The 19,505-nt window shown below is 44.5% G+C and overlaps 1 pseudogene; it reads left to right on the top strand.

Annotated features, from left to right (window-relative positions):
- The window catches only part of LOC119293635, a 26,604-nt pseudogene extending 13,734 nt beyond the window's left edge, over positions 1 to 12,870 (top strand).
- The last annotated feature ends 6,635 nt before the right edge of the window (positions 12,871 to 19,505 follow it).

Genomic DNA, 19,505 nt, shown 5'->3' on the forward strand with positions numbered 1-19,505 from the left:
ATAAAGGCCGGTCGGGCCTAGAGTCCTAGGCGGACACGGCCCGGTAGGTCGGTTAGTTTTTTTAAAAATAATTACACGCAGAAAAACGAATAAACGAAATACTACACGGAGTCTAAAAATCCTGAAATAAATTTTCCCCGACTTATAAAATCTAGCCGGTCAAGATGAACATTTATTTGGAGCCTAAATGAAATTTTGAAAAACGCGCATTTTTCCTAAATTCAAATAAAATAGCGATAAACTCCAAAATAAATTCTTATTTGATTTTATTATTAAATCCTCAATATTTCTTTATTTTGGAAAAGTCATTTTATTCCCTCTCTCATATTTTTATAATAGAAATAATTGAAGATAAAATAATTAAAATCAAATGATCCTATTTTCAAAATTTGAGAAAACTCAAATATGAAAATAACGAAATCCCCAACTCTCTCCGTGGGTCCTTGAGTTGCGTAGAATTTCTAGGATCGAGCCCAAAATGCAATAAAATATGATATGCAATGATGATCTAATGTATAACATTCCAAATTGAAAATTTGGGATGTTACAAACCTACCCCCTTAAGATGAATCTCATCCTTGAGATTCGGGTTGGCTAGAAAATAGGTGAGGGTGGTCCTTCAGTAGATCTTCCTCTTGCTCCCATGTGGCTTCATCCTCGGTATGGTGGCTCCACTGAACTTTGTAAAACCTGATAACCTTGCTGCGGGTGACTCGGCTGGCATATTCGAGAATCTTGACTGGTTTCTCCTCATAGGTCAAATCACTATCCAACTGAATCGCTTCCAGTGGCATTGTATCTCTCAGCGGTATATCAGCCATCTCTGCATGGCACTTCTTCAACTGGGAAACGTGAACTCCTGACAATCCTTCGGGCAATTCCAACTTGTAAGCAACTTCTCCCATACGCTCCAAAACTTTATATGGTCCGACAAAACGTGGCGCTAACTTTCCCTTAACTCCAAAGTGCTTAACTCCTCGAAGTGGAGATACACGAAGATAAACTTTGTCTCCAACTTCATAAACTATCTCCTTGTGTTTAGAATCTGCGTAGCTCTTCTGCCTAGACTGGGCTACCTTGAGCCTATCGCGAATCAACTTCACCTTCTGTTCAGACTCCTTAATTAAATCTGGTCCAAATAACTGACGGTCTCCTACTTCATACCACAACAACGGTGTCCTGCACCTCCTTCCGTATAGAGCTTCGAAAGGGGCCATCTTCAAACTGGATTGATAACTGTTGTTGTAAGAGAACTCCGCATAAGGCAAATTGTCGTCCCAACTAGATCCATAATCTAGCGCACAAGCTCTCAGCATGTCCTTCAGAATCTGATTGACTCTCTCGGTCTGTCCATCTGTCTGCGGATGAAAGGTTGTACTGAACTCTAGCCTGGTACCCAATGTTTCGTGCAACTGATTCCAGAACTTTGACATAAATTGGGTTCCTCTATCTGATACAATGCTCCTGGAACTCCATGCAGGCATACGATCCTAGTCATGTATATCTTTGCCAACTTAGCTGGTCTTCACTGGGATGAAATGAGCTACCTTCGTCAAACGATCGACTACAACCCATATCGAGTCATAGCCTGAATGAGTCCTGGGCAATCCCGTGATAAAATCCATGCCTAGTTTATCCCACTTCCATTCGGGTATCGATAATGGCTATAGCAATCCTGCTGGCTTCTGATGCTCCACCTTCACTCCCTGACATACATCACATACTGCTACATACTCCGCAATATCCTTCTTCATTCCTGGGTGAATCGAATACGGCGAATCATGGGCCTCTTGTAGTATCAACTTCCTGATCTCCGGATCATTAGGCACATAAACGCGGTCCTCAAACCATAAGGTATCGTGCTCATCCTCATGAAGACCTTTAGCCTTTCCTTTGCTCATCTTCTCCTTTATCTCGACAATCTCCTTGTCAATCTTATGCGCTTATCTGATCTTATCCATCAAAGTAGACTGAATCTCCAATGCTGCTACATAGCCTCTCGGAACTATGTCCAAACATAGCTCACGAAGATCCTCGGCTAACTCCTTTGGTAACTCTCCGGTCATGAGTGTGTTGACATGGCTCTTGCGGCACAACGCATCGGCTACTATGTTAGCCTTTTCGGGGTGATAATGAACTCTAATATCATAATCCTTTATGAGCTCCAACCATCTCCTTTGCCTGAGATTCAACTCCTTCTGCATGAAGATGTACTTCAAACTCTTGTGATCCGTGTACACCTCACAATGGTTTCCAATGAGAAAATGTCTCCATGTCTTCAAGGCATGAACTACGGCTGCTAACTCCAAATCATGTGCAGCATAATTCAACTCATGGGGTTTAAGTTGTCGTGAGGCATATGAAACAACTCTTCCCTCCTGCATAAGCACTGCTCCAAGTCCTCGACGAGAAGCGTCACAATATACTTCATAATCCTTGTGTTGATCAGGCAGAATCAGCAATGGTGATGTAACCAAACGTTTCTTCAACTCCTGGAAACTGGCCTCACATTCCTCTATCCATTTAAACTTGGTGTCCTTCTTCAACAACTCCGTCATGGGCTTTGCAATCTTCGAGAAATTCTCAATGAACCTCCGTTAGTATCCTGCGAATCCAAGAAAACTCCGGATCTCTCCAACTGTTGTTGGGGCTTCCCAATTTGTCACAGTGACAACTTTGGTGGGGTCTACTGCTATCCCTTCTCCGGATATAACATGTCCGAGGAATCCAACTTCCTTCAACCAAAACTCACACTTGTTGAACTTGGCATATAATTTATGTTCTCTGAGCTTGTGTAGTACCAAACGCAAATGCTCCTTATGCTCTTCTTCATTCTTTGAGTAGACCAAAATATCATCAATGAACACCACAACAAACTTATCCAGAAAATCCATAAACACTTTGTTCATCATGTTCATGAAATAGATAGGTGCGTTAGTCAGACCAAATGACATAACGGTATACTCATACAGCCCGTACCTGGTGGTAAAAGCCGTCTTAGGTATATCCTGCTCTCGAATCTTCAACTGGTGGTATCCTGATCGCAGATCGATCTTGGAAAATACCTTAGCTCCTTGCAATCGGTCAAACAAGTCATTGATCATCGGCAGTGGGTACTTGTTCTTGATTGTCACTTCATTCAATCCTCGATAATCAATAACCATCCTTAATGATTCATCCTTCTTCTCCACTAGAAGCACTAGTGATCCCCAAGGTGAAGAACTTGGGCGAATATAGCCTTTATCTAGTAACTCCTTAATCTGCTTCTTAATTTCCTCCAAATCTTTTGCGGGCATCCTGTACGGTCTCTTAGATATCGGCCCTGTGCCTGGCAAAAGCTCAATCAAAAACTCAATGTCTCTATCCGGTGGCATGCCTGGCAACTCCTCTAGAAATACGTCAGGGAAATCCTTCACCACTGGTACTTCCTCCTATACAACTCCTGATAAGGAATTTACTTGATTCCTCTTTGGCACATGCCGGGATACATACTTGATCCTTCTTCCTTCTGACGTGGTAAGAAAAATCGACTTACTGACACATTCAATGTTCCCTCCATACTTCGATAACCAATCCATGCCTAGTATCACATCCAGTCCTTGCGATTCCAATACTATTAGGTCTGAGGGAAACACGTAGTTACCAATCCTTAATGGTAATAGATCACACCATAGACTAGCCATATACTCTGCTCTTGGCGAGGTTACTAACATGGGTGACCTAAGGGCTTGGGTTGGCATTTTATACTTATCCACAAATCCCCTTGATATGTATGAATGCGATGCACCAGTATCGAAAAGAACGATTGCAGTAAATGACTTAACCAAAACCTTACCTATTACTGCATTTGGCTGGGCTTCAACCTCCTCCGCGCTAACGTGGTTCACCTGTCCTTTGTTGAAAGGGTTGGGCTTCTTCCCAGAGCTTCCATTGCCGTTTCCATTCTTCGCTTCAGGACATTCAGTGGCATAATGTCTAGTCTTCTGGCATTTGTAGCAGGTAATGTGGCTCAGATCCCTCTTGGCTGGTGTTGATGGGTTGGTGCGGTTCTGTCCGTTACTTCCTCCATTCCCATTACCATTCTTGGGGCCACTATGGTTGTGCGAACTACCTCCTCCATGGGTATGCTGAAAATGTCCTCCCGAGTTCGGGGTAAAACGAGGCTTCTGCTGAGCTCCAGAATTGTACTTCCCTTGTCCATACTTCCTCTTGTGGTTGTCAATCTGCTGTTGCTTCCCTTCAATCATGAGAGATCTATCTACCAACTCCTGGTAGTTGTTGAAGGTTGCTACTATCAACTGCATACTCAGCTCATCATTCAGTCCTTCTAGAAACTTCTCCTGCTTAGATGCATCCGTAGCAACGTCATATGAGGCATAACGTGCTAGCTTACTAAAGTCATCCACATACTGGCCAACAGTACGTCCTCCTTGGCGCAAGTTGTGAAACTCACGCTTCTTCATGGCCATAGCTCCTGCTGAAACATGGGCAGTACGGAAAGCCTGTTGGAACTGATCCCATGTGATAGTGTCGATAGGATAAGTGGCTGTGAAATTCTCCCACCATGATGCTGCAGGTCCATCAAGCTGATGTGCGGCAAAACACACCTTCTCTGCATCTGTGCATCCTGCATTGGTCAACTCCCTTCCCATCTTGCGGAGCCAATCATCTGCAACTATCGGCTCGGTGCTACTGGAAAACACCGGCGGATTCAGCCTCAAGAAACGGGCTAAGTGATCAATAGGTGGTGGTGGTGGTGGATTGTTGTTGTTGTTGTTGTTCCCTTGATTCTGATTCTGGACTAGCATCTGCATCAATGCATTCTGCTGCTGGATCAACTGAGTGAGCCCCGGTGGGAAAGCAAATCCATTGTCATGTCTCGGAGGCATCTGAGGGTTTAGAAAATATGAGAATATAGAATAGAATGAGGTCTAAGAAGAAAAACACTACCCATATGCACATGAGACAATTTCAAACAATATCACTCCAATCAATGCAAACAAGGGCATACAATGGTCTAACTATCGTTACAAAAGTGCTCGGACTATACTATATACATGGGGGAATACTACTACTGTTATGGTGGTCGACTAGAAAAACTGCTCGGTCGAAGACTCCATGATATCTGCTCCAGCTTCATCAACAAAGTCATCATCACTATCGTCGGGGTCCGAGTCGGTGTCATCGATGATGATGTAGTTCTCCGGGCAAGTGCAATCTTCATCTTCTCCTCTAGTTGCAGGAAATCCCATGAATACTTTTAGCTTCTTCTTCAGATCATCATTCTTCTCCACAAGCGTTGATGTTTCCTCCTCATATCCATCGCGTGTAGACTTGAGTTCTTCCTCCAACTCCGTGATCTTGGTCAATGCCTTCTTCAGATCTATCATGCCTGCGCACATCTGGTTCTCCCGGCGACGAATGTGCTGGTTTAACTCCTGGATGGAAGCTGCAATTGATCTATCCTTCCTGGTGCTGATCATCTCCCATTGCTCATCTCGGTGCCCACAAATCTGGTAGATAGTATCCTTGAGATCCTTGTGGTAAACTTCTCCAATGTGTCCCATGGTGATGTGAGCTGCCATGCTCTTTCCTAGACTTCAGGTTGGTGCATCAAAGGAAAATTCTATGGGCTCAGTGACGGGCACGAACGTCCTTCCTGGAACTTGGACTTGAATCATCCAACGCTCATCTTCGGGTAAAGTGGCGATGTAGGTCCCGGTGAAGCATGGTAGTCCGATGTTTAGGTATCTTGTGACTTCCTTCAAGTGGCGTCCAAAAGGTGTATCTTCATCCGGTGGCGTGAACTTGTTCCTTGCATCCACCATCCTAAAAGAGTAGAAAAGATGAGGAGTTAGAAATGAGAAGAGAGTAGTGATCTAGGGCGTTAGCTTAGTGGTCGTGTCCTACAGTCAGCGTGTGCTTTGATACCATCTTGTAGCGACCAGACCTCAAACAGTTTGATCTATGTGCATCAGTGTCATCCCTGGATCGGTAATGCTGACACGCACAGTACTTGAAGGATTTATAACAGAGTAGTAATCACACACTTATTACATTGAATGTCTCAAAAGAGAACTTATTACAATTAATATGGCTTAAGGCCATCTAATAACGATAACAACGGAAGGCTTGGAAGATAAGCGAGTCCATCAACTCCAACAGCATCACTGAGTATAAGATCCCGACCTAAGGCACCTTACTCGTCGTCTGAAAAGTTTGCAACATGAACCTTGCAGCTCGAAAATGGGTCAACACATGGAATATGATGGCAATGTAACACATAGAGAGTAATGAACAGAAATAATGCTATACTACATGCATATATGGCTGGTGGTAAGCTCTATGGTTATAGTTTTGCATAAAGCCAATTTTCCCTACTGCAAAGGAATAAATTTTATTTAACTATCATGGTGGTTGTTAAACATTGAGGAGGGTACTCCAACTCAATCCCAATTAAGCATCATCATTAAACCCAACAAAATTAAATTAAAGTAACATGATGAGATTCACATGATAATCCAAGTACTAGATACTCAAAATGTCCATAACTGGGGACACGGCTAACCATGATTAGTTTATACACTCTTCAGAGGTTTGCGCACTTTTCCCCGCAAGACTCGATCTCCTCCGCTTGATTTCTCACACTACATGGTATTTGAGAAACGGATGACCGAGACACAGTCTTTCAGAAGCATTACCTCTCTACTCCGGGTAGACAGTACCAACCTACATCCCCTACATCTTCTAGTCTACCTCTTCAAGAGCTCACGCAACTTAATCAACTATGCTAGAGCCCATAGTAGCTTGCGGCTGCACACGGAAGTTTCTAGCATTAAAAATCTCATGATCCCTTTGATCCTAGGTGGCGGTCCATAGGAGAATCACATGGTACCCCGGGATTTCCAAAAATACAGACAACACTGGGTTCCTCAGGTGCCTCAATCCACCCATATGTGAATTTAAGTTGCCACCTTAAGTAAACCATTAATTAACAATCTCACATTTGTCATGGATACACTCACCCAATCCACGTCTACTAGCATAGCATGGCAATATAAGCAAACGTAGAAGTAACTCCCAAAGGTTTGATAATAAAACAGGTAATAGGTTCTACCTCATCTAATTCCCAAAACCCACATTTTAATCAGATCCTAATCATGCAATTGTTTGAGGATTGATCTAATGCAATAAAACTGGGTAGTAAAGAGGTATGATCAAAGTGTTACTTGCCGTGCTGATGATCCGTGAAACCTAGAGATTCGAAGTAGCAAGCGGCACACTCCGGGTACTCTTTCGCAAACAAACAAGCATACAATAAGCACTCATCTAATGCACAAGTAAAACTCAAATAAAAGATCTAACCAGAAATTTCAACTTAAGAACTCCGGTTTGCAAAAAGAATCAAATCAAACGAAGCAACAAAAGTCAAACGGCAAAAGAAACAAACTTCATTTAACAATCTGGACCTAAGTCAAATTTTACAGTAGCAAAAACTTGTTTGAGTTGGTTAAACAGAAAGAGGGTTTCGAGATGAAACTCTAGACACTTGAATCGCCTGATTCCGATAAACGAGCGAAAAGTTATACTAAAACGAAAATCGGATCAGAAATCATGATTAGAAATAATCGCGAAAAATCCGAGAAAAAGAAAAACGGACGAACAGGCTAACGAACGAACGTTCGCTGCCAGTGGCTAAACAACGAAAACTGTTCGTTAAAACGAATGTACAGACGAACGCCTGCTAAATAGACTAAACCGTAAAAAAAATAAACCGAACCAGATCTAATAAAAAAAGAATCCAGGGTTTCGAAAAAAATCGAACGGTTGTATAAGAAAAACCGGTGGCTACCTCGGGATGCGTGATGGCAACAGCGGCGGTGGGCTACTCCGGCGAGGGGGCGGGCAACTCCGGCGGCGGCGGAGGTCGGCGGGGTCGGGCGGCGGGGTCCGGCGGCGAGGGGCGGCGGGGTTTGGCTTGGGCTAGGGTTTCGGGGGCTGGGCTACAGCTCGGGATCCTCGGCTTATAAAGGCCGGCTGGGCCTAGAGTCCTAGGCAGACACGACCCGGTAGGTCGGTTAGTTTTTTTAAAAATAATTACGCGCAGAAAAACGAATAAACGAAATACTAAACGGACTCCAAAAATCCCAAAATAAATTTCCCCGACTTCTAAAATCAAGCCGATCAAGATGAACATTTATATGGGGACTAAATGCAATTTTGAAAAATGCGCATTTTTCCTAAATTCAAATAAAATAGCGATAAACTCCAAAATAAATTCTTATTTGATTTTATTATTGAATCCTCAATATTTCTTTATTTTAGGAAATTTATTTTATTCCCTCTCTCATATTTTTATAATAGAAATAATTGAAGATAAAATAATTAAAATCAAATGATCCTATTTTCAAAATTTGAGAAAACTCAAATATGAAAATAACAAAATCCCCAACTCTCTCCGTGGGTCCTTGAGTTGCGTAGAATTTCTAGGATCGAGCCCAAAATGCAATAAAATATGATATGCAATGATGGTCTAATGTATAACATCCAAATTGAAAATTTGGGATGTTACATAAGTGTCAAATTTGTGTGCAAGCAAAGCAACCTCGCAAGTCTCATGCGACTGTTGAGGCGAGGAATTTGACACCACTTGAACTCATACATTCAGATCTTTATGAGATGAATGGTGTGTTGACAAAAGGTGGAAAAAGATATTTCATGACTCTAATCGATGACTCTATTAGATATTGCATGATATATTTGTTGAAAACAAAAGATGAGGCTTTGCACTACTTTAAAATCTATAAAGCCAAAGCAGAGAATCAACTCGATCGAAAGATCAAAAGGCTTAGGTTGGATCGCGCTGGAGAGTATTTTTCCAACGAGTTCAATTTATTTTGTGAGAAACATGGTATAATACATGAGAGAACGCCTCCCTACTCTCCCCAGTCAAACGGGGTTGCCGAATGGAAGAACCGAACTCTAACTGATTTGGTTAACGCCATGTTAGATACAGCGAGACTTTCCAAGGAATGGTGGGGGGAGGCTTTGATGACTGCAAGTCATGTCCTAAAAAGAGTTCCCACGAAGAATAAATAGATTACCCCGTTTGAAGAATGGGAAAGGAAAATGCTTAAACTTTCCTAATTACGAGCTCGGGGTTGTTTGGCGAAGGTCAATGTACCAATTACCAAGAAGCGTATGCTTGGGCCAAAAACAGTTGATTGCGTTTTCCTGGGTTATGCTTTCCATAGCATTGGCTATAGATTTCTAGTGGTGAAATCTGAGGTACTTGACATGAATGTTGGTACCATCATGGAGTCGAATGATGCGACTTTCTTTGAGGATATTTTTCCTATGAAGGATATGCCTAGCTCATCTAGTCATAGGTCAGAGACAACTCCTGGACCTACTGTTCCATTGGAACATTTCGAGAAGAAATAGACAGATATTCCTGAGGAGGATGGCAATGAAGCTCCTAGAAGGAGCAGGAGACACAGGACCACAAAGTCATTTGGTGGAGATTTCATTGTGTACCTCGTGAATGATACTCCCACTTCTATTTCAGAAGCTTATGCATCTTCTGATGCTGACTACTGGAAAGAAGTTGTGCATGGTGAGATGGATTCTATCATGGCTAATGGGACATGGAGATCACTCATCGTCCTTATGGGTGTAAACCTGTAGGGTGTAAGTGGGTGTTTAAGAAAAAGCTTAGGCCTGATGGTACAATTGAAAAGTACAAAGCACGACTTGTTGCCAAGGGCTATACCCAAAAAGAAGGTGAAGATTTCTTTGATACTTATGCGCCTGTGGCCAGATTGACCACCATTCGAGTACTACTCTCATTGGCCGCCTCACACAATCTCCTCGTTCATCAAATGGATGTTAAGACAGCTTTCCTAAATGGAGAGTTGGAGGAGGGAATTTACATGGAACAACCCGATGGTTTTGTAGTGGATGGTCAGGAAGGAAAAGTGTGTAAATTATTGAAATCTTTGTATGGTTTGAGACAACCACCTAAGCAGTGGCACGAGAAGTTCGAAAGAACGTTGACATCTACGGGCTTTGTTGCAAATGAAGCCAACAAGTATGTGCACTATCGCCATGGTGGGGGCGAAGGAGTTATCTTATGTTTGTATGTTGATGACATACTTATATTTGGAACAAATCTCAAGGTCATTCAGGAAGTGAAAGATTTTCTGAATCAAAACTTTGAGATGAAAGACCTTGGAGTAGCTGATGTTATCTTGAACATCAAGCTTTTAAGATGTGGTGATGGTGGGATCACTCTCTTGCAGTCTCACTATGTGGAGAAGATTCTGGATCGCTTGGATATTTAGATTGCAAACCTTCTCTGACACCTTATGATCTGAGTGTTTTAATTCGGAAGAACGAAGGAGAAACAAAGGATCAATTGCGATATTCTCAAATCATTGGCTCGCTTATGTATTTAGTTAGTGCTATGAGGCCTGACATCTCGTTTTCTGTGATTAAACTAAGCCGGTTTGTTTCAAACCCGGGAGATGTTCATTGGCATGCACTTGAGAGAATACCGCGCTATCTGAGAGGTACTGCGAGTTATGGGCTTCACTATACCGGGTATCCAAGAGTACTTGAAGATTATAGTGATGCAAATTGGATATCTGATGCTGATGAGCTTAAAGCGACAATCGGTTATGTGTTTACACTTGGTGGTGCTGTTGTTTCCTGGAAGTCTTGCAAGCAGACCATCTTAACAAGGTCAACAATGGAAGCAGAACTCACAGCATTAGACACGGCAACCGTTGAAGCATAATGGCTTCAAGAACTTTTGATGGACTTGCCGGTGGTTGAAAAACCAATACCAGCTATTCTAATGAACTGTGATAATCAAACAGTGATCGTCAAGGTAAACAGTTCTAAGGATAATAAGAAGTCATCAAGACACGTGAGAAGGAGACTGAAATCTGTCAGGTTCATGAGAAACTCCGGAGTTACAACGTTGGACTATATAAACACATCGAAGAATCTGGCAGATCCCTTCACAAAGGGTTTATCACGAAATGTGATAGACAATGCATCGAAGGAGATGGGATTGAGACCCACTACATAAGTTGTTCATGGTGGTAACCCATTGTTTGTGATCGGAGATCCCATGAATTAGAATTGGCGAGACAAACTATTGGATAACTGAGAGGAGAATATTTATTTGACAAAAATCCACTCCGTTATGATGCAATTCTCTCCTAATCTGTATGGTAGGCTGATATTTATCTTAATGTGTTTTGAATGGCTTGGGTAGGCAAAGATGTTGTCCTACAGAACATCTAGAAAGAACACACCTATATGAGTGAGACTGTTAGACGTCGCGGTCTGTGAGAGTTGGGTGTTCTCTAATAAACTCATGAAGAGGCCCCGGAGTATGACGTATATGCTCCTACCCACGGGAAAGTTTTCAGCGGTCTAGTATCGGTCAAGGCTTTTACGTGAAACTTGTTTGCACAAAACTTGCAGTTCATGGCGTAGTCCACTGTTCAAGTTGTGAATGAGTGTAGCATGGAGTTCTAGGTGGAAGTTCAACTTAACAGTCTCCACCGAAACACCGGTATATAAACAATGTTTTGGAACCACAGGCAAACTTGATGTGCCTCTAGGATCTGGTGGGGGATTGTTAGAATTATTGGGATTTAAACCATCTGTTATATCCAATAATTTCTAGGAAAATCCCATAGGCCCATGTGGCACGTTCATGCATGACAAGAAAGAAGTTAACATATTTGCGCTAGTGGAAAATGAAACCGAATGGTGGTGAATGATGACATTCATCTCCTCATTGATGGCATCAATATTTTGGTTTCGGTTTCATTTTTTTCATTAGTACATTGGTTTCTTCATACCGTGCGTGCTAGCATATTTTGTCATGCAAGAACTTGAAACGATTTGCCTACTAATGGGAGATGAAACTGACCACTTAATAGGATTTTTAGTGGTGTGTCTGTTTCTCCTCTCCTTAATGAGAATTAGTGTGTCCATTTCAGTTTCATCTCGTTACTCCTATAAGAGGTCGCTCCTCTTCCCAACGAGACACAACTCTTCGCATTGTTCCAGAGCATTGCACCGCCTACCTCTTTCCCATCTCGCTTCCTGGCGTGCACCATAGAGTGAGACAACAGGCCTCCGAAACCCCGCCTCTTGTGATCCGGTACGGGAGAGGGGCGATCAGGTTTTTGGGGAGCGTCCTTATGCGACTGCTGGAGTCTTGTTCATCGTGGCTGCGAACGACGACATCACTGATGACGAGTTCGCAAACAACGACTTCTTCCCCGACGTCAACAACCTCTTCAGCGACATGACGATCGGGACATCTGCACCGTCTGCTATTGCACCATATGCCATCTTATCCTCACTGTTAGGGCTAGCATTTGGTTTATTGCTAATAGCAATTGACATGGATATGATGTATTTTGCTTATGATTTTGATTGCATGACTAGTCTCAACGAATTGTTGCTAGTTTCTAGTTTCATCAATATATTGCTATTCATGTTTTATCCATTATTTTTCTGGATTAAACTAAATGGGAAAATGCCTAATTATTCAACATGATGTCCAATGGTTCACAAATTTTGTTTCTTTTTGTTAGTTGCTTGTCCATGGTCTTTCCATGTCTGTTGATGAAATTCTTCAGATTGTTTAACATTATGTTATATCTTTAAACAGGGCCCAAGGGACCACTCCGCACCCGCAGCAGCAGCAGCTCCTGCTCAACCTGCAGCGTAAGCATATCTTCTGTTTTGACCCATTTTTACCAAGGTAAATTTCCTGTTTAGCTCCCCTGATCTTTTGTTTATTCGTGATGTAGCAGGGCACCAAAGAAGGCAAAGAAGTGAAGATCTGACGTTTAAGCGTTCTGTTTACTAGGTGAAATCAGTTTGTTCTTAGCTAAATTTTGAAGTATGAACTGTTTTGTTCAGTGTTTAAGTATCTTTATCCCAGATACCCTGGATACAATGTTTCATGCTACTGGATGTAGTATTAGATTCTTATGCAAAGTTCCTTATGAAATGTTCCTACTTAATGTTGATCTCTCTTGCCTTGCGTTTATATCCAAGTGGTTTTGGTATGTGCTAGCTTGGTGCCTCTTTTGCCACGAGGACATAATTTGAGCCTCCTCGCCCATATGGATGTGTCTGGTTGCTATCTATTTTAGTGATTTATAAACGCTCTTTTAATACTTTACAAAAGTAGTTACAAAAACATCCTACATTATGGGACAGTGGGAGTAGATTGCTTGTTATGATTCATTACTCCCATCTTTACAAATATATGTTTAGATCATCAATGTCTAAATAGATATATGATCTTTGTAAATGCTGAATAGCTTATATTTGGTTGATCTTTAAACTTCAACTTAGATGGCTGTTTTAGAATGCTTGTAGACTGGACGTCGCAGTTAATTCAGAAACATTCCTAATCCTCCGAGCTACCTTATAATAAAGTGACTACATATTTGATCTCTTAAACCAAAATTGTAACATCGTTTGGTACTCTACTTAGCTGGCTGGCAACCCTCCATGGTCCACGGCCATTGTCTGAATCGTCTAAACCCTAGCCACTCACCGCCGCCCATTCCCTTTATTGCTAGTTGAATGGCTCTGCCGCCGCCCCATTGTTGATCATTGGAGCTTGCCATAGGCTCATGGCTTCACCATTCCTGAGCGCAACCGCCTCGTCCGTTACCACGATCCACCATTGCCATGGTGCAACGCTGCGTGATTTGGTGTGTGCCATGCTCGCGAAGCGTGGATCATGCCTTGTTGGAAGCGCGCTGTTGTGGAGTGCGTGGAGTTGTTGGCGCCATCATCTACTGCGTGCCCAACAGCCTATGAAGAAACAGGCTGACAAACACTGTAGCGAATGAGTATTTGCTGAAGGCGATCAGGTATATCTCAAGGCCCAACCTTACCTCCAGCATTCCCTAGCTGAGCTTCGTAACCAGAAGTTGTCGCTCAAGTTCTATGGATCGTACGAGGTGCTACATCGGGTGGGCGGAGTGTCATACCATTTAGCATTTCCCTCGGGCTCCCGGATTCATGATGTGATTCACGTCTCTCAACTGAAGAAACAGGTGCCACCGGCTAAAGTGGTGGCGACAAACAGTCAGAACCCTATCTGTTCACTCTCAATTCCTCAACCAGCAGCTATCCTACAGTCCAGATTCATCCAGTCAGGAGGAAAAGAGTAGCTCAAAGCTGCCGACAATGACGATGAGCTGACGCCACGCATTCGCCTGCTGCCAATGACCAGAAGTCCGTCGGCTCTTCGACACGTGGGTGATCTAGCTCTCCTCGGAGTAGTAATCGCTCTTAGCTACTCCATCCGTTCCAAAATATAGTGCGCACGCTCTTTTCGAGGTTGAACTTTGACCATAAATCTAACCAACCAGCAGCTATCCTATAATTTTTGCTCCCGTCGCAGTAGCTCGATGTAGCAGTGGTACTGTTGTTGTAGCGACGTTTAATTATGTTCATTTTAGTGTTTAATTATGTCATATAATGTGGTTCTATTGTTTAATTGTGCCATGAACTAGACTAAATCAGTGTGCAATTATTATTTTTGGGGAAGTGTCGTGTCTTGTATGCTAAGGATTAAAAGCTAGTGATTTACCGAAAAAGGCTTTCGCCCCGCTTTATAAATAAAGCAACCACCGAGCACAAAGTCATGAAGGTACCAAACACAAACACACACACACTCGATGCCACCGCAAGCCGGTCCAACACTCACGCACGACACCCAACACACAACACAAGTTCCGTTGTGGGCACAGCACAACAAGCCCAACCCAACCACAAGGCATGCACAAACAAAGACGACGGCGGCATCAGCAATGACGAAGGGGAACTAATCCGGCTCTAGTGGTGGTGGGGGAAGCGATGGAGCCATCCGGAGAGCCATCACGCGGAGCTGGGAGATGATGGAGGTGATGGCGTTTGAGGGAGTCCTGGACTAGGGGGTGTCCGGATAGCTGGACTATTATCATCGGCCGGACTCCAAGACTATGAAGATACAAGATTGAAGACTTCGTCCCGTGTCCGGATGGGACTTTCCTTGGCGTGGAGGGCAAGCTTGGCGATATAGATATGTAGATCTCCTACCATTGTAACCGACTCTGTGTAACCCTAGCCCTCTCCGGTGTCTATATAAACCGGATGGCTTTAGTCCGTAGGACAAACAATAATCATACCATAGGCTAGCTTCTAGGATTTAGCCTCCTTGATATCGTGGTAGATCCACTCTTGTAACACACATCATCAATATTAATCAAGCAGGACGTAGGGTTTTACCTCAATCAAGAGGGCCCGAACCTGGGTAAAACATCGTGTCCCTTGTCTCCTGTTACCATCCTCCTAGACGCACAGTTCGGGACCCCCTACCCGAGATCCGCCGGTTTTCACACCGACATTGGTGCTTTCATTGAGAGTTCCTCTGTGCCGTCGCAATCAGGAAGGATGCCTTTTCCCGTCTTTAAAGACGGCGTCGTCGTCAAGGGAGCTTTGGCCGCCGGCCAAACTATCCGGCTAGGTGGTTTTCTTATGACCGCCTGTTCGGCCACCGCCCCGATGATGACCTCTCAGGTCATCAAAAGCGATCTTCATGTCAGCTCGGAATTCACCGAGCAGCTAGATCCGATTGAGCTCTCCTTCGTAAACGAGCTCTTGGATCGCATCACCACCCTGGGAGTCGCTACAAACTACGATCAGATTGGTCTTAAAACCGATCTGAGAGAAATTAACTCTCCCCAGGCTACCCACCACGTTGTTGTGGTAGAGGAACAATGCGGCGACTCTTCTTCTATGTTAAAAACCAGCTATTTCCGGATTCCCGATCCCTCCATGCCGGATTCCCGCGGAGGGACGGACGTTAATCAAATACTGAACCTAAAGTCAGGCATCAGACCAGATTTGTCGGAAAACATCCAACAAGCCAAGCTTCCAAATCCGGAAACTTCTTGGCCTTTGAGCCTCAGATCGGGCGGGGTTCCGAACTTAATTCCACCCGCCCACCCAAACATAAGCGATATATCTCAAATACGGCAAGAGCCTGACGAAACAGTACATCATTACTGGGCCAGATTCCTCCTGGTTATGAACAGGATAAAGGACTGTCGTGAAGAAAGCGCGATTTCAATTTTCTGCAACAATTGCACGGACAAGGGAATCATGAACGCCATAAGTTGTCGCGAAGTTACACGCTTCACCGACCTAGCGACCATTGTACAAAAATAATGTGTGATGGAGAGCGCCCAGAAAACCAAAACCAGGTTTTGGGACAATCCGGCCCTGAATACAACCCCAGTCCAAAATAAAAGGGTGCGTCATACTCAAGCACCTGGGTTAAATACCAAAAAGCAAAAAACCCCTAAAGTGCACGGAACCGTACTGGAGGGATGGCTCAACGGACCCTGCAAAATCCACAGTACGGAGGGCGCCACTCCAACACATAGCCTTTGAGCATGTTGGATACTACGGCAGGTGGCCAAAAGTGGCGAAGGCTTTCTAGCCCCGGGCAACCAGCCCAGCAGTACCAGTACGGTATTAATAGTCTTCAAGACTTTCGCATCAAATAACATGCGGAAGCGAACAATCCGCAGCCTCGCCGAAGTCTACCAAGTAGCAACAACAAATCCATGGAGCGACACGGCCATCACCTTCAATGCCAGCGATGAGCCTAAATTCCGAACAGCTCGAGCACCAGCCGCATTGGTCCTCAGTTCGATAGTGGACGGCTTTCGTCTTACCAAGGTACTCATGGATGGCGGCAGCGGATTAAACCTCATCTACGAGGAAACCCTTCAAAAAATGGAAATTTACTAGAGCCGCATTGAGCGAAGCAGCACAACCTTCAGGGGAATAATCCCTAGTCGAGAAGTACGCTGCACAGGAAAAATCACACTAGACGTAGTGTTCGGCTCGCCGGACAATTACAGGTCCGAAGAGGTCACGTTCCAAGTGGCCCCATTCGGCAGCGGATATCACGCCTTGTTAGGGCGAGAGGCATTCACAATCTTCCAAGCTATACCCCATTACGGGTACATGAAGCTCAAAATGCCCAGGCCCAATGGAATAATCACTCTCGTCAGTGATCCAGATATAGCACTCCGTGCTGAAAATAAGACAGTCGCACTGGCCCTAGAGGCATTATCCGAAGCCCTAGCGGCAGAGGAACTCACTGCGCTGCGCTCCATGGTGGATAGGGACGATGTGATACTCAATAAGAGGTCCAAGTCCACCTCCTTTAAACCAGCGGACGAAGTAGTCAAATTCCAGGTCCATCCAACGGACCCCACAAAGACGGCCTCCATCGGGGCACAATTGAATCCTGATGTAGAAGCCGCACTACGAGAATTCCTTCGGGAAAATTGGGACATTTTCGCCTAGCACCCTTCAGATATGCCAAGAATCCCACGCGGGCTGGCAGAACACAGCCTAAACATCCTAAAAGGATTCAAGCCAGTCAAACAGGCTCTTTGGCGATTTTCTGAACCCAAAAGACAGGCAATGGGAGAGGATCTAGCCAAACTCTTAGAAGCCGGATTCATCAGAGATATAAAACATCTGGACTGGCTAGCCAACCTGGTAATGGTATCAAAAAAGGACAAATCCTGGCGCCTTTGTGTCGATTTCAAAGACCTTAACAAGGCCTGTCCAAAGGACCCTTTCACTCTCCCTCGCATCGATCAAATCATCGATGCTACCGCAGGGCACGATTCATTGTGCTTCCTCGACGCATACTCCGGATACCATCAAATCAAGATGGCGGAAAAAGACCAGGCCGCAACGGCATTTATTACTCCATACGGACCATTCTGCTTCAACACAATGCCCCTCGGACTCAAAAACGCCGGCGCAACATATCAGCGCATGATTCAGACATGTCTGGCCACCCAGATAGGCAAAACAGTAGAAGCATACGTAGACGATGTGGTCGTCAAGCCCAAACACGTCGAAACTCTAGTAGACGACTTGAGGGTGACATTCGACAACCTCCGAGCATATGACATTAAGCTCAACCCGGAAAAATGTGTTTTCGGCGTACCAGCCGGAAAGCTCTTGGGCTTCATTGTATCCGGTAGAGGAATGGAAGCAAACCCAGCTAAGATCCGAGCTCTGTCACAATTGGATATCCCAAAAGGCCTCAAGAAAATAAAAAACTAACTGGATGCGTGGCGGCTCTAAGCCGCTTCATCTCCCGTTTGGGAGAAAAGGCACTGCCCCTCTATCGCCTCCTCCGGCGCACCGAACATTTCGAATGGACGGATGCTGCCACGGCCGGACTCAAAGAAATTAAGGCCGTATTGGCAACAAATCCGGTCCTGGCCGCGCCCAACCTGGGCGAACCGATGTTATTATATATCACAGCAACACATCAAGTTGTCAGCGCGGTACTCGTCGTCGAACGAGAAACAGAAGGGCACAAATTCCCTCTTCAAAAACCAGTGTACTACGTATCCACTATCTTAACTCCATGCAAGTCCTGGTACCCACACTATCAAAAGATAGCGTATGCGGTGTTCATGGCATCCCGGAAGTTGCGACACTACTTTCAAGAGTGTTCCATAACGGCGGCCTCTGAAGTACCTCTCAACGACATTATAAACAATCGCGATGCGACGGGCAGAATTGCAAAATGGGCCATTGAGCTCTTACCATTTGACATAACCTACAAACCACGGCGAGCTATCAAGTCGCAAGTTCTGGCTGACTTCATCGCCGAATGGACCGAAGCCGAACTCCCTAAAGAGTACGGCGCATACTCCAATTGGATCATGCATTTCGACGGCTCCAAAATGTTGGCTGGCTTGGGGGCTGGCATCGTCTTGACGTCCCCAACCGGAGAAATAGTCCAATACGTGCTTCAAATAATGTACACGGACTCCAACAATGCAGCCGAATACGAGGCCCTTCTACATGGCCTCCGGATGGCAATCTCCATGGGTATTCAACGCCTAGAGGTGCGCGGGGATTCAAACCTCGCAATATTCCAAGTAAATGGAGACTTTGACGCCAAGGATCCGAAAATGGCAGCCTACCGTAACGCCGTCCTAAAAATGTCAGACCGGTTCAAAGGACTCAAATTTCACCATGTAGCCCGGGATAATAACCAGGCAGCAGACGTGTTGGCATGCATCGGCGCGAAACGCGACGCCGTCCCTCCAAACATCTTCCTGGAGCGGCTCTTTAAGCCATTCGTATTATGGGAAGAGGAGTCCGGAAATAACAATCTGGAACCAACTGCATCACCTAACACAGAACATTCTAACACAATCGGTGGCTCAGCCAATGAAATAACAGATTCAGCCCACGAAATACTGGCAGTAATTGCCCCGTGGACAGAACCATTCCTAGCCTACTTAATCAGGCAGGAACTTCCCGAAGACCAAAATGAGGCCCGCCACATAGTTCGGCGATCTAAAGCCTACAAGGTCCATGAGGGAGAACTTTATAAGAAAAGCACGACCGGAGTC

This window comes from Triticum dicoccoides, chromosome 4B (assembly GCF_002162155.2).
Source record: "Triticum dicoccoides isolate Atlit2015 ecotype Zavitan chromosome 4B, WEW_v2.0, whole genome shotgun sequence".
Taxonomy (NCBI): Eukaryota; Viridiplantae; Streptophyta; class Magnoliopsida; order Poales; family Poaceae; genus Triticum; species Triticum dicoccoides.